Source organism: Rhinolophus sinicus, chromosome 7 (assembly GCF_057876585.1).
Source record: "Rhinolophus sinicus isolate RSI-liver-muscle chromosome 7, RSI-T2T, whole genome shotgun sequence".
NCBI lineage: Eukaryota > Metazoa > Chordata > Mammalia > Chiroptera > Rhinolophidae > Rhinolophus > Rhinolophus sinicus.
Window position 1 is genome coordinate 28,727,221 of NC_142507.1, and position 16,778 is coordinate 28,743,998.

Consider the following 16,778-nt stretch of genomic DNA (forward strand, 5'->3'; position numbering starts at 1 on the left):
GCTACCATGTGCTGCTGTGAGCGGCTGGCGGCCAGCATGAGTGGCTGGCAGCCCGCGTGAGTGGCCGGCAGCTGGTGAGAGCTGCCGTGAACTGCTGTGAGCGGCCAACCGACTGCCTCAGCTGGCGAGAGTGCAAGGCTCATAACACCAGCATGGACCAGGGAGCTGCGTCCTACACAACTAGGCTGAGAAATAATGGCTTGAACTGGAGTTTCGAGGGGGCAGAGGCAGAAGAAAGGGGTAAAAACAAAACAAAAATGGACAAACCACAAGCGAGTAGAACATATTTGCTAAACAAATATCTGACAAAGGAACTTGTATCCAGAATACAAAAAGAACTCTTAGGATTCAATAATAAGAAGACAAATAATCCAGCAAAACATGGGTTAAACAAGAAAAATCTCAAATCAACCGTCTATGCTTACATCTAAGGGAACTGGAAAAAGAACAGCAAAATAAGCCCAAAGGGAGTACAAGGAAGGAAATAATAAAGATCAGAGCAGATATAAATGAAATAGAGACCAAAACAAACAAACAAACAAACAAACAAACAAGCAAGCAAACAAGAGATCAATGAAACCAAGAGCTGGTTTTTGGAAAAGACAAACAAACAAAATCAACAAACCTTTAGCTAGACTTACTAAGAAAAAGAGAGAGATGACCCAAATTAATAAAATTAGAAATCAAAGAGAAGTGACAACAGACACCACAGAAATACAAAAAATGTTAAGAAAATACTATGAGCCAGCTATACATCAACAAATTAGACAATCTGGAAGAAATAGACAACCTTCTAGAAATATACAAACTTCCCAGGGTGAATAAAGAAGAAACAGAAAATCTAAATAAACTGATTACTACCAGTGAAATTTAATCAGTAATCAACAAGCTCCCAACAAACAAAAGCCCTGGACCAGGTGGCTTTACAGGTGATTTTACCAAACACTCAAAAAAGAATTATCACCTATTCTCCTCAAATTATTCCAAAAAATCCAGAAGGAGGGAAGCCTCCCAAACATTTTTTATGAGGCCTGATCCTAAAACCAGACAAAGACGTTACAAAAAAAGAAAACTATAGGCTGATATCCCTAATGAACATAGATGCAAAAATCCGCAACAAAATATTAGCAAACCAAATTGAGCAATACGTTAAAAAGATCAGACACCACGATCAAATGGGATTCATTCCTGGTCTGCAAGTTTGGTTCAATATCCACAAGTCAATAACGTGATACAGCACATTAATAAAATGAAAAATAAAAATCATATGGTCCTATCAATAGATACAGAAATAGCATTTGACAAAATTCAGCAGTCATTCATGATAAAAACTCTTAGCAAAGTGGGAATAGAGGGATTATATCTCAACATGATAAAGGCCATGTATAATAAACGCACGGTTAACATCATACTCAATGGGAAAAGCTAACACATTCCCATTATGATCAGGAACAAGGCAAGGATGCCCACTTTCACCACTTTTTTTTTTTTCCAAAGAAGGGCACAGCTCACAGTGGCCCATGCGGGGATTGAACCAGCAACCTTGGTGTTATCAGCACCATACTCTAACCAGCTGAGCTAACTGGCCACCTCCCCTTCCACCACTTTTATTCAACAAGAAAGCTCTGGAAATTCTAGCCACAGCAATCAGACAAGAAAAAAGAAATAAAAGGCATCCAAATTGGAAAGGAGGAGGTAAAATTGTTATTATATGCAGATGACATGATACTATATATAGAGAACCCCAAAGACTCCACTAAAAAACTACTAGAACTGATAAATGAATTTAGTAAATTAGCAGGATACACAATTAATATTCAGAAATCAGTTGCATTTGTATACACCAATAATAAACTATCAGAAGGAGAAATTAAGAAATCAATCCCATTTACAATTGTTTAAAAAACAATAAAATACTTAGGAATAAATTTAACCAAGGAAGTAAAAAACCTGTACTCAGAAAATTATAAGACACTGAAGAAAGAAATTAAAGAAGATACAAATGAATGGAAACACATACCATGCTCACGGATAGGAATAATTAATATAGTTAAAATGTCCATACTACCTAAGGCAATACACGTATTCAACGCAATTCCTATCAAACTACCAATGACATTTTTCACAGAAATAAAACATATAACCTAAAATTTATATGGAACTATAAAAGACCCCGGATGGCCACAGCAATCTTGACAAATAAGAACAAAGTGAGAGATATCATGCTACCTGACATCAAATCATACTACAAGACTATAGTAATCAAAACAGCAAGGTACTGAAATAAAAACAAACACTTAGATCCACGGAACAGTCTAAAGAGCCCAGAAATAAATCCATACCTATATGGTCATTTAATCTATGACAACAGAAGCAAGAATTTATATTGGGGTAAGGACAGTCTATCTAATAAATGGTGCTTGGAAAACTGGACAAATACATGCAAAAAAATGAAGCTGGACCACCTCCTTGTGCCATATACAAGAATAAATTCAAAATGGACTAAAGATTTAAATGTAAGATCTGAAACCACAAAACTCCTAGAAGAAAAGAAAGGAAATAAATTTGCAGACATTACCATTAGTAATATTTTTTACTGATATATCCCCTCAAGTGAGGGAAGTAACAGAAAAAAATAAACATATGGGATTACATCAAACTAAAAAACTTTTTAACAGCACAGGAAATCAATAAAACAAAAAGGCATCTTACTGCATGGGCGAAGATATTTGCCAATGATACATCTGATAAGGGGTTAATATCCAAAACCTATAACAAACTCATTCAACTCAATACCAAAAAACAAAACAACTCAATTAAAAAATAGGCAGAGGACATGAAGGGACATTTCTCTAAAAAGGACATGTGTAGCGGGCCAACAGATATATGAAAAAATGCTCTACCTCACTAATCATTAGAGAAATGCAAATAAAAACCACAATGAGATACCACCTCATTCCGGTCAGAATGGCTATCATCAATAAATCAACAAACAACAAGTGCTGGTGAGGATGTGGAAAAAGGGAACCCTTGTGCACTGTTGGTGGGATTGCAGATTGGTGCAGCCACTAAGGAAATTAGTATGGAGGTATCTCAAAAAATTGAAAATGGAACTACCTTATGACCCAGCAATTCCACTCTTAGGCATCTATCCAGAGAAATCCAAAATGCTAATTTGAAAAGCTATATGCACCCTATGTTTATTGCAGCACTATTCACAATAGCCAAGACATGGAAACAACCGAAATGCCCATTGATGGATACTGTAAGTAACTGTGGTACATTTATACAATGGAGTATTACTCGGCCATAAAGAAGAATGAAATCTTATCATTTGCAGGAATAAGGATGGACCGAGAGAACATTATGCTAAGTGAAATAAGTCAGACAGAGAAAGACAAATACCATATGATCTCACTTATATGTGGAATCTAAAGAACAGAAGAAATGAGCAAACTAAACAGAAACTGTCTCTGGATATAGAGGAAAAATAGATGGTTGCTAGATGGGAGGGCGGTGGGGATGGAAAAGAAGGTAAAGGGATTAGAAAGTACATATTAGTAGCCACAATATTGCCATGGGGATATGAAAGACAGTTTGTAGGGTGTCAGATGGGCACTTGTCTTATTAGGGAGACCACTTCAGGGACTGTGTATATGCCTGAGCACTACAGTGTACCCCTGAAGCTGAAACTGAATAATATTGAATGTCAACTATAATTTAATATATATATATAGTCACGGGATGTGGAGCACAAAATAGGGAATAGAGTCCATGGAATTTTAATAGCTATATGCAATGTCAGAAGGGTAGCAGATTGGGCGAAGGGGTTATCACTTTGTGAGGCGTGTAAATTACATTGTTTTGTATACCTGAAACTAATAAAAAACAAAAAAAAAACAAATCCAGCAACTATGTGACAACTTAAAAAAAATGTGTTAAAGACACAAAACGTCACATACTGCATGATTCCACTTCTATGAAACATACAGAATAAATCCGGAGACAGAACACAGAATGGTGGTTGCCAGGTGTTTGGTGGAGGGAGAAATAGGTCATACAGGCCTAGCTAGTTTTACTGCACTTCACTTTGCTATGCAGATATTCCATTTTTTATAAATTGAAGGTTTGTGGCAACCCTGTCATGAGCCAGTCTACTGGCACTATATTTCCAACAGCACTTGCTCATTTTGTTTGTCTCTGCATGAAATTTGGTAATTCTCTCAATATATCAAACTTCTTCATTATTAGTATATTTGTTATGGTGTTCTGTGATCAGTGATCTTTGATGTCACTATTGTAATTGTTTTGGGGAGCTACGCACTGTGCCCATAGAAGACAGAAAATTTAAACCATAAATGTGTATGTTCTGACTACTCCACTGACCAGCTGTTCCCACATCTCTCTCCCTCTCCTCAGGCCTTCCTATTCCCTGACACACAAGAATATTGAAATCAGGACAATTAATAACCCTACAGTGGCCTGTAAGTATTCAAGGGAAGGAAGAATGGCATATCTCTCACTTTAAATCAAAAGCTATAAATAATTAACCTTAGTGAGAAAAGCATGTCAAAAGCCAAAACAGGCTGAAAGCTAGGCCTCTTGCACCAAACAGTTACCCAAGTTGTGAATGCAAAGGAACAATCCCTCTTCTGGGTATCTACCAGGAAAAATTTAAAAAACATTTAATTGTAAAGATATATATACCCCTATGTTCACTGCAGCATTATTCATGGTGGCCAAGATAAGGAAACAACTTAAGCGTCCTTCGCTAGATGATTGCATACAGATGTGGTACAATGCACAATGGAATATTACTCAGCCAAAAGAAAGTATGAAACATTGTCATTTGCAATAACATGGGTGGATCTTGAGAGTATAATGCTACGCAAAATAAGTCAGACAGAAAAGCACAAAAACCATATGACTTCACTCACATGTGGAATATAAAACAGAAAGCAACAGCAGCCCCAGACATGGGCTTCTTGAAGTAGCACCGGCAGCCCCCATAGGCAGCGGCCTTCCCTGCCCCCACTGGAGCAGGGGCAAGGAAGGGGCAGCGTGGAAGGAACATTGCTCCTCTTCCATTACATAGAGAAGTGAGACTGCCCAATCCTCCCATTGGCCCTCCTTTTCTCTCACAAGGGTCCACGCACCACTCTGCCAGAGAGACAGTCAGCCCAACATACCACGGCCTCTGACCACTAGATCTGCATCTCCACAGAGCAACCAAGGCATTTCTCCCCCAGCAGAACACACAAAATCTAGTGTGCCAGTCCACACTGATGTGGGAAGCCACATGCTACATGACCAGCAGCCGGGTCACCCTCACGCAACACCCTGAATCAAGAATTGGAAGACTTTTTGATGGTACATTGTTTTGGACAGTCTCCAACAGCACTATTTCACTGACAGAGATGGACAGATGTCAGATATATCATGAATTTTCTACAGAACATCAAAACTCCTCATTCCCAATGATTTTAAGGACAACCCTTTGCTCTATGAAGATGCAAAATATTTGCAGCTTCAGCCCACGTTGTTGGAAATGGCAAGATGGAAGCCCGATAGAGAAACTGTTTGCTTTCCAAGGCCCTGTTAGTGCCTAGTGGTGTGCATGGCCCCAGATCTTGGAGAAAGGATCACTTTCAGAGATGACAAATACTTGACAGAATTGTTTCCGGAGATTGGGGATGTGATGTGTAACTCTCAGCGCAGGCTGGAATCACGACTTGATGAACGTAATTAGGTTTCCACTGAATGGTTGCTGTCACTTCAACTCAGTCTAGGTCCTCAAGGGGTTGCAACAAAGAGGATTTAAAATCATGGATCTTGTAGGGGAGAAATGGACTCATCTCAGTTCAGCAAATATGTCCTGCAGCGGGAACTGAGGTGGATGCCATGGGACTGGACCCTCCATCATCCGGATAAAACAAGAGCCTCGGACTCCACAGACATATTTGTCATGCAAAAATAAAAACACGTATACAACAAATAACACAAACAAAAATGGGACATTTATGTGCAGTCAAGTCCTGCACCTAAAATTGAATAAAAGATACATTTATCCAATAGAGACCACACCTCTTGTATTAATATGGGAACAAATGGGATAGTGATATCTTCGAGTTGTAAAACACACACACACACACACACACACACACACACACACACACACACACAGACACACACATCTGTATCAAAAGGTAGGAAATGCAAAAAAAAATAAAAAAAAATGTGGTAGCTACAGTTGGTGCTGTCATGGCTGTGAAGTGTCCTGGACCTCCCAAGGGCTTTGACCAGCAAACAAGCCATGAGCAGGGAGGATACAGCTCCTTACAGTCTCCATTGCCAACAGCCATCCGTTGTTTATTTTTCTTTTAAAAAAAAACAAACATTGTGGTTTTTATTTGCATTTCTCTGATGATTAGTGATGTTGAACATTTTTTCATATGTCTATTTGCCATTTGTATGTCCTCTTTGGAGAAATGTCTCTTCAGGTCCTCTGCCCACAATGAGATATCACCTCACCCCAGTCAGAATGGCTATCATCAACAAGACAAATAGTGACAAGTGTTGGAGAGGCTGTGGAGAAAAAGGAACCCTCATACACTGTTGGTGGGAATGCAGACTGGTGTAGCTGCTATGGAAGGCAGAGTGGAGGTTCCTCAAAAAATTACGAATAGAATTACCATGTGACCCAGCAATCCCTCTCCTGGGTATCTACCCAAAAAATCTGAAAACATTTATACATAAAGACACGTGTGCTCCAATATTCATTGCAGCTTTGTTTACGGTGGCCAAGACATGGAAACAACCAAAATGTCCTTCGATAGATGAATGAATAAAGAAGTTGTGGTATATATACACAATGGAATACTATTCGGCAGTAAGAAAAGATGATATAGGAACATTTGTGACAACATGGATGGATCTTGAGAGTGTAATGCTGAGCGAAGTAAGTCAGACAGAAAAAGCAGAGAACCATGTGATTTCACTGATATGTGGTATATAAACCCAAAACAACAAAAGAACAAGACAAACAAATGAGAAACAGAAACTCATAGACACAGACAATAGTTTAGTGGTTACCAGAGGGTAAGGGGGGTGGGGGGTGGGAGATGAGGGTAAGGGGGATCAGATATATGGTGATGGAAGGAGAACTGACTCTGGGTGGTGAACACACAATGGGATTTATAGATGACGTAATACAGAATTGTACACCTGAAATCTATGTAATTTTACTAACAATTGTCACCCCAATAAATTAAAAAAACAAAACAAAACAAAACAAAACACAAACAAACAACCCACCTTGAAACGACTTTCTTTGCATATGGAGGTTTCATGTCTCTCTTTAGGCTGCACTGGGCAGGACTTCAGAAAAACTCTTATGAGCACACTGCATTCCAAGGACGTTAACCATGAAATTTTAAATATAGTTTGTACAGAAGTCACACTTTTTTGTCTGCCTCATAGATGTGAACATTACTTTCTTTTTGAACTGATTGGTTTTGCAAAGGGGTCAGAATTATTATCTGTTAGGGTTGCTGCAGTTTGAGTCTGCTGCTTTCCTACAATTTTTTTCAAAGTTTACAATGTATTTAATATAATAAACTCTTGTTTTAAAAAAAACAAAACAGAAAGCAACAAACAAACAAACTCATAGACACAAACAGAATGGTGGTTATCAGCGGGGAATGGGGTGGAGGGAGATAAAGAGGGTAAAGGGGGTCAAATATATGGTGACAGAAGACTAGACTTTGGGTGGTGAGCACACAATGCAATATACAGATGATGTATTACAGAATTGTACACTTGAAACGTATATATTATTAACCAATGTCACCCCAATAAATACAATAAAAAAGTGCTACTCCTGTGAACAAATGAACGATAAGGAAGCAAAACAGCCTCAGTGCTGATAATGGAGAAAGTTTTAGTGGTCTGGATAGATTAAACCAGCCACAGTATTCCCTTAGGACAAAGCCTAATCCAGAGCAAGGTCCTAACTCTCCTCAATTTTGTGAAGGCTGAGAGAGGTGAGGAAACTGCAGAAGAAAAGTTTGAACCAAAGTGTCCTTCCATAGATGACTGGATAAAGAAGATGTGGTTCATATGAGTACACACAATGGAATACTACTCTGCCATAAGAAAAGATGAAATACCGCCATTTGTGACAACATGGATGGATCTTGAGATTATTATGTTAAGTGAGCAACAAAGGGACAAGACAAACAAATAAAGAAATAAAAACTCTTGTAGCCACAGACAACAGTTTAGTGGTTACCAGAAGGAAAGGGAGAGGATGGTAGAAGAGAGTAAAGGGGGTCAAACATATGATGATAAAAGGGGAATTGACTCTGGGTGGTGAGCACACAACGTGATATATAGATATGTATTACAGAATTGTACACTTGAAACCTATGTAATTTTACTAACCATTGTCACCCCAATAAATTTAATTAAAAAAAGTTTGAAGCTAGCAGAGACTGGTTCATGAGGATTAAGGAAAGAAGCTGTTTCCATAACATTTTAAAAGTGCAAGGTGAAGCAGCAACTGTTGATGTAGAAACTACAGCAAGTTATTCAGATCTAGTTAAGATAATTAATGAAGGTGGCTACATTAAACAACAGATTTTTTTAAAGAAATAAGTTTATTAAATTTATTGGGGTGACATTGGTTAATAAAACTATATACTTTTCAAATGTACCATTCTATAATACATCATCTGGATATTGCATTGTGTGTTCACCACCCAAAGTCTAGTCTCCTGTCACCATACATTTGACTCCATTTATCCTCTTCTACCTCCCCGCTTTCCCTCTGGTAATCACCGTACTGTTGCCTGCATCTGAGTTTCTGTTTATTTATCTTGTGTGTTCATTATTTTCAGTTTTATATCCCACATGAGTGAAATCATGTGATTCTTGACTTTTTCCATCTGACTTATTTCGCTTATAATGATATTCTTAAGATCCATTCATGTTGTTGCAAATAGCAGTAATCTTTTCTTATTGCTGAGTAGTATTCTGTTGTATATATGTACATCTTCTTTATCCAATCATCTATTGAGAACATTTCAGCTGTTTCCATGTCTTGGCCACAGTGAATAGTGAATAAACCTTTACGAACCAATGTTTTCAAACTTTTCAGGCAGATTCACAGAAAGGGGATTCCTGGGTCTAATGGTAACTTTATTCTTCATGTTTTGAGGAACCTACATAATGTTTTCCATAGTGGCTGTACCAGTTTACATCCACACCAGCAGTGTATGAGGGTTCCTTTTTCTCCACAACCTCTCTAAAACCGGTTATTTCTTGCCTTGTTGATTATAGCCAATCTAACAGGTGTGAGGTGGTATCTCATTGTGGTTTTAATTTGCATTTCCCTAATAACTAGTGAAGTTGAGCATCTTTTCATATATCTGTTTTTATCTTCTTGGGAGATTTTCAATGTAGACAGAACAGCCTTACATTGGAAGCAGATACCATCTAGGACTTTTATAGCTACAGAAAGAAGTCAGTGCTTGGCTTCAAAGCTTCAAAGGACAGGTTGACTCTCTTATACGGGGCTAATGCAGCTGGTGACTTGAAGTTGAAGCCAATGCTCATTTACCATAAAGAGGGCCTTTAAGAATTATGCTAAATCTTGCTGTGCTCATAAATGGAACAAGAAAGCCTGGATGACAGCACATCTGTTTACAACATGGTTTAATAAATGTTTTAAGCCCACTGTTGAAATATACTACTCAGAAAAAAAAATTCCTTTCAAAATATTACTACTCATTGACAGGGCACTTGGTCACCAAGAGCTCTGATGGAGCTGTGCCATGAGATTAACGTTGTTTTCACACCTGCTAACACAATGTCTATTCTGCAGCCAATGTTTCAAGGAGTAATTTTGACTTTCAATACTTATTATTGAAGAAATACACTTCATAAGTCTTTAGCTGCCATAGAAAGTGATTCCTCTGTTGGATCTGGGCAAACAAAATTGAAAACCTTGTGGAAAGGACTCACCATTCCAGATGCCATTAACGACATGAATTACACTTATGATTCATGGGAAGAGGTAAAAATATCAACGTTAAGAGGAGTTTGGAAGAAGTTGATTCCATCCCTCATGGGATGACTTTGAGAGGCTCAAGACTTCAGTGGAGGAAGTAACTGCAGATGTAGTGCAAAAAGCAAAAGAACTAGAATTAGAAGTGGAGCCTAAAGATGTGACTGAATTGCTCAAATCTCATGATAAAACTTTAACGGATGAGGAGGTACTTCTTACGGATGAGTAAAGAAAGTGGTTTCATGAGATGGAATCTACTCCTTGTGAAGATGAGAAGATTGTCGAAATGACAAAAAAGGACTTAGAATATTACATAAACTTAGTTGATAAAGCAGCAGCAAGGTTTCAAAGATTTTATTCCAATTTTGGAAGAACTTCTTCTGCGGGTGAAATACTATCAAACAGCAACACATGCTACAGAGAAGTCGTCCGTAAAAGAGTCAATTGATATGGCAAACTTTACTGTTGTCTTATTTTAAGAAGTTGCCACAGGCACCCCAACATTCAGCAAACACCACCCGGATCAGTCAGCAGGCATGAACATCGAGGCAAGAACCTCCACCAGCAAAAAGGTTATGATTTTAGCTAAAGGATCAGATGATGGTTAGCATATTTTTAGCAATAAAGTATTTTCAAATTAAGGTTGTACACTTTTAGATATAATGCTATTGCACACTTAGTAGACTACAGAATAGTATAAACATAACTTTTCTATATACTGGGAAACCAAAAAATTCGAGTGATTCACTTTATTGTGATATTTGCTATTGCAATATTTGCTTTGCTGTAGTGGTCTGGAACCAAACTGGCAATATGTCAGAGGTATGCCTATAACTTTTTTATGGGTATTTGGAGTGACTAAAATGTTTTGGAACTAGATGGTAGTGGTGGTTGCATAACACTGTGAATGTACTAAATGCACTGAATTGTTGACATTAAAAAGGATAGTATCAAAAAAAAAAAAAAGGATAGTATCATATCACTTCAATATAAATGAAATGTCCAAAAATTTGAGTAAATACTTCATCAAAGAAGACGCACATATACCCAATAAACACACAAAATGATGCATAATACTATTAGGCATCAGGAAAACACAAGTTGAAACTACAATGAGATACCACTACACACTCACTGGAAAGTCTAAAATGAAACAGATTTATGAGTACAGTATCAAGTTTTATGAGTACAGTATCAAGTTTGTTGAGGATATGGAACTATCATGCATTTTAGGTGAGAATATATGTTATAGCCACTTTAGAATACACTTCGGAAGTTTCTTTAAATTTATTTTTAAATTTAAATACAGTTGGCATATAATCTTATGTTGGTTATATTAGTTTCAGGTATACAATATAGTGATTTGACATTTTTATGCCTTACAATGTGATCACCCCACTAATTCTAATACTCATCTGTCACAATGTAAACTTATCATGATATTATTGACTATATGCCTCCTTTCTGCTTTTCACCCCTCCCCCACCTTCTCCCTTCTGGTAACCATGCCTTTGGTCTCTGTTTTTACGAGTCTGTTTAAAAATATGGAATGCTCCATGAAAGTTACCTGTCATCCTTGTGCAGGGGCCATGCTAATCTTCTTTGTATTGTTCTAATTTTAGTATATATGTTGCAGAAGCAAGCAGCACTTTGGCAGTTTCTTATAAAGTTAAACATACACTTACCACATAGCTAGTTGTTTCCCTCTGTATTTTCTCAAAATAAATAAAATCATATGTACACACAAATATTAACAGACAGATATTCATAGCAAGTTTATAAATAATTAGTCCCAAAGTGGAAGCAGGATGAATATTAAAAAATATTTGAATGGATAAACTGTGGTATACCCTTACAATGGACTCAGCAACAAAAAGGAACAAAGCACTGACAATGCAACAACAGGAATATATTTTGAAAAAAATTTTGCTGAGTGGGAACAAAACCCATCAAAAGCAGTTTACATTTATATCAAATTACAGAAAAAGCTAAATGAATACATAGTGACAGCAAGCAGATCTGTAGTTGCCTAGGACTGGGGCTAGGAGGGATTTACAGCAGAGGATATAAGGGAACTTTTTGTAGTAACGGAAATAGTCTATGTCTTCATTGTGGTGGGTACTATATGGTAGAAACATTTGTCAAAACCCACTAAAATCTATGCTTAAATGGTACATTTATTTTATGTATGTAAACTGTATTGTGTATGTATATATAATACCTTTGAAAAGTTGCTTAAAGGAAAAAAGAACAATATAGGATACAACTTGAAAGAGATCCCACTAAATAAATGGAGGACAATTGTGGAGAAAAGATGGGAAAGCTTATTGGTACTTTTGAAAGTTGGTAGGGTTTCAAACATTGTGCTAAAAATTGGCAAACAATGGGAAAGAATCAAACCCTTAAAAATCTATTAGAAAAATAGGCTTTGCAAAAGGACATTTCAACTTGTCATTATACATGAACTTTCAAAGAAAAATTGTGATATAATGTTAAGTGCATAATTTTTTGTGCATCTTTAACAATTGCTGAAAACCACTTACTTTTAGAGTTATCTCTGAGAGTTTGAAATATAGAGAGATTGATTTTTCTAAAAAAGGAAACAAATATATTATTGATGTTCAATATAATGAAATTTAGAATCTTACCCTATCCTTACAATCTTCTCCATTATAAGGAAACCTTAAGCAATAGTATTCACATGCAAACTAACTATGAATTCCACTCTGAAAACATGAGGGTTGAAATTGCTCCCATATTTTCTATCTGAGCTATGGGAGGCTCTCAATAAATACTCCTACCATGCATGAGGGACTGCATGAGTTTCTGTGGGGAACACATATACAGCAAACTCACATAGTACCTACTTGCATACAGACAGTGCTCACTCACAGAAATATTCATTCACATACTCACTCGCTAATGCATTCATCTGAGGCTTATTGGGGCTTATAATTTGTAGGACATATAAGAGGAGTGGATCAAATAAAAATAATACAAATTGAGAATCAAATAAAAGATAGCAGGGCAACATTAACACCTAAAACCAATATAATGTATTATGGCCAATTAGAATATTCTCATATATTATCTATTTAATCCTTCAACTGAGGAACGTAGGCATTATTACCTCCATTTGATAGATGAGGAAAGTGAGGCTCAGAGTGTTATAAAAACTAGCCAAGATAGGAAAGAGGTAGCAAAATCAGGTCTTAAACCCAAGGCCCTTGATTTTGATATTTTTGTCCCATACCATCATATTACTGTAACAAGTGATAAGAATGTAGAAGAAGAGTGATCAATTTTGCATAGTGAAACTGGAAAGAGCATCTCAGTGTATGGAGCATTCTAATATGCAGGGGAAGCACAAAGAAGGCAACAAGGAATGAATTCATAGCAAACTGCATGATGACCGTAAAATCTGGAATATCTAAATCTAATCTTTATAGAGAGGCAATAATTTGTTCTACTACATTAAACTATTTAAAATATAGTTACATATAAATTGTAACTAGTCAATAATGAGGCTACTTATCCAGAAGAACTTTCCAACTCAATAACTTTCTTATTTTAAGTTTTTTATTAAATCCATCACCATATATTTGATCCCCTTTACCCTCTTCCCTATCTCCCTTCCCCCATTATGCTCTGGTAACCACTAAACTGTTGTCTGTGTCTATGAGTTTTTGACTGTCTTGTTTATTGCTTTCAGTTTTATATCCCACATGAGTGAAATCATATGGTTCTTGACTTTTTCTACTCACTTAGCATGATAATCTCAAGTTCCATCCATGTTGTCACAAATAGCAATATTTCATCTTTTAAATTTTTATTTTTTTAAGATTTTACTGGGGGAAAGGGAACAGGACTTTATTGGGGAACAGTGTGTACACTTTCAGGATTTTTTCCAAGGCAAGTTGTTGTCCTTTCAATCGTAGTTGTGAAGGGTGTAGTTCAGCTCCAGGTCCAGTTGCCATTGTTAGTTGCAGGGGGCAGAGCCCCCCATCTCTTGCATGAGTCGAACCAGCAACCTTGTGGTTGAGAGCCCATGCTCCAACCAATTGAGCCATCCAGGAGCTCAGCGGCAGCTCAGTTCAAGGTGCCCTGTTCAATCTTAGTTGTAGAGGCAGAGCCCACCATCCCTTGTGGGAGTCAAGGAGTCAAACTGGCAACCTTGTGGTTGAGAGCCCACTGGCCCATGTGGGAATCGAACCAGCAGCCTTCGGTGTTAGGCGCAGGGAGCTCCAACCGCCTGAGCCACTGTGCCGGCCCCCAATATTTCATCTTTTATGACTAATATCCCATTGTATATATGTACCACATCTTTCTAATCTAATCATCCATCAAAGAACATTTCAGTGGTTTCCATGTCTTGGCCACCGTGACTAATACTGCAATGAACACAGGGGTACATATATCTTTACATATAAGTGTTTTCAGATTTTTGGGTGGATACCTAGAAGAAGGACTGCTGGGTTGTATGGTAATTCTAAAGTTTTTTTGAGTAACCTCTGTACGGTTTTCCATAGTGGCTGTACCAATTTACATTTCCATCAGAAGTGCATGAGGGTTCCTTTTTCTCCATAATCTCTCCAACACTTGTTATTACTTGCCTTGTTGATAATAGCCATTTTAACAGGTGTGAGGTGATATCTTATTGTGGTTTTGATTTGCATTTCCCTAATAGCTAGTGACGTTGAGCATTTTTTCATATATGTATTGGCCGTTTGTATGTCTTCTTGGGAGAAGTTCAGGTCATCTGCCCATTTTTAATTGGATTATTTGTTTCTTTGTTGTTGAGTTGTATGCGTATGAATTCTTTATATATTTTGGAGATTAGCCCGTTATTGGAGGCGGTGTTTACCAATATCTTCTCCCATTTGGTTGGATCGTTCTTTGTTTTGTTGATGGCTTCTTTTGCTCAGCGGAAGCTTTTTACTTTGATATAGTCCCATTCATCTATTTTTGCTTTTACTTCCCTTGCCTTTGAGATCAAATTCATAAAATCCCCTCAGAAACTAAGGTCCACATGAGTTTAGTGTCTATGTTTTCTTCTATGCAATGTATTTTTTCAGGTCTTATGTTTAGGTCTTTGATTCACTTTGAGTTATTTTTGATTTATGGTGACAGATAGCAGGCTAGTTTCATTCTTTGGCAGGTAGCTTTCTAATTTTCCCAGTACCATATATTGAAGAGGTTTTCTTTTCTCCATTGTATGTTTTTGGCTCCTTTGTTGAAAATTATCTGCTTATATGTGGATTTCTGGGTTCTCAATTCTGTTCCATTGGTCTTTGTGTCTGTTTTTCTGCCAATACCACAATGTTTTTATTAGTTACCTTGTAGTATAATTTGAAGTCAGGGAGTGCAATACCTCCGGCCTTGTTCTTTTTTCTCAGGATTGCTTTGGCTATTTGGGGTCTTTTGTAATTCCATACAAATCTGATGAGTTTTTGGTTCTATTTCTTTAAAAAATGCCATTGGGATTTTGATGGGGACTGCATTAAGTCTGCATATTCCTTTAGGTAATATGACCATTTTTAATTCTTCCAACCCATGAACACGGAATGTATTTCCATTTCTTTGTGTCTTTCTTAATTTCTTTCAATAGGTCCTTCACATTCTTTGTTAAGTTTATTCCTAGGTATTTTATTCTTTTTGTTGCAATTGCAAAAGACATTTTTTTTTTTTTAAATTCTTATTGGGGAATATTAGGGAACAGCTTGTTTTTCCAGGACCCATCAGCTCCAAGTCAAGTCATTGTCTTTCAATGTAATTGTGGAGGGCACAGCTAAACTCCAAGTCCAGTCACCATTTTGGATCTATAGTTGCAGGGGTTGCAGCCCGCCATTCCATGCGGGAATTGAACTGGCAACCTTGTTGTTAAAGAGCTCAAGCTCTAACCAACTGAGCCACCCAGCTGCCCACTGGCAGCTCAGCGGCAGCTTGTTGTCTTCAATCTAGTTTTGGAGGGTGCAGCTCACTGGCCCATGTGAGAATCGAACCGGCAACCTTGTTAAGAGCTCACGCTGTAACCAACTGAGACAGCTGGCCGCTCCAAGAAATTGTTTTTTGTTTTTCATTTCTTTTTCTGAAATTTCATTGTTAGTATACAGCAATGCAATGGATTTTTCTACATTGATTTTCATATCCTGCAACTTTATTTGTTTATTGTTTCTATTTGTCTATTGTTTTTTGATGGAGTCATTAGTGTTTCTATATAGAGAAAACTGACAATTTGACTTCTTCAATCCCAAACTGAATGCCTTTTATTTCTTTCTCTTGCCTGATTGTTCTGGTTAGCACTTCTAAAACTATGTTGAGTAACAGTGGGGAGAGGGGGCATGCTTGTCTTGATCCTGATCATAGAGGAAAAGCTTTTAGTTTTTCACTGGTAAATATATTAGCTGGGTGTTGTATATGGCCTTTATCATGTTGAGGTATTTTCCATCTAAAACCGTTTTTTTGTTTTAATCATAGATGGATGTTGTATCTTGTCAGATGCTTTTCTGCATCTACTGATATGATCATATGATTTTTATCCTTTATTTTGTTTATGTGGTGCATCATATCGATTGATTTGCATATGATGAACTATTCTTGTGCCCCTGGAATGAACCCCACTTGATCATGGTGTATAATATTTTTAATGTATTGTTGTATTCGATTTGCTAGTATTGTGTTCAGAATTTTTACATTTGTATTCATGAGAGAT

General features: G+C 37.2%; 1 protein-coding gene, 1 non-coding gene and 1 pseudogene across 8 annotated transcripts in view; 1 reads left to right on the plus strand and 2 right to left on the minus strand.

Moving 5' to 3' along the window:
* The window catches only part of SPIDR (scaffold protein involved in DNA repair), a 566,075-nt gene that overhangs the window by 82,224 nt on the left and 467,073 nt on the right, over positions 1–16,778 (minus strand). The window lies entirely within an intron of this gene.
* Positions 3,247–5,789, plus strand: LOC109437507 (BTB/POZ domain-containing protein KCTD1 pseudogene; annotated as a pseudogene).
* Positions 11,605–11,708, minus strand: LOC141568706 (U6 spliceosomal RNA). Its single transcript, XR_012491931.1, has one exon. It is a non-coding gene; the product is annotated as a U6 spliceosomal RNA (small nuclear RNA).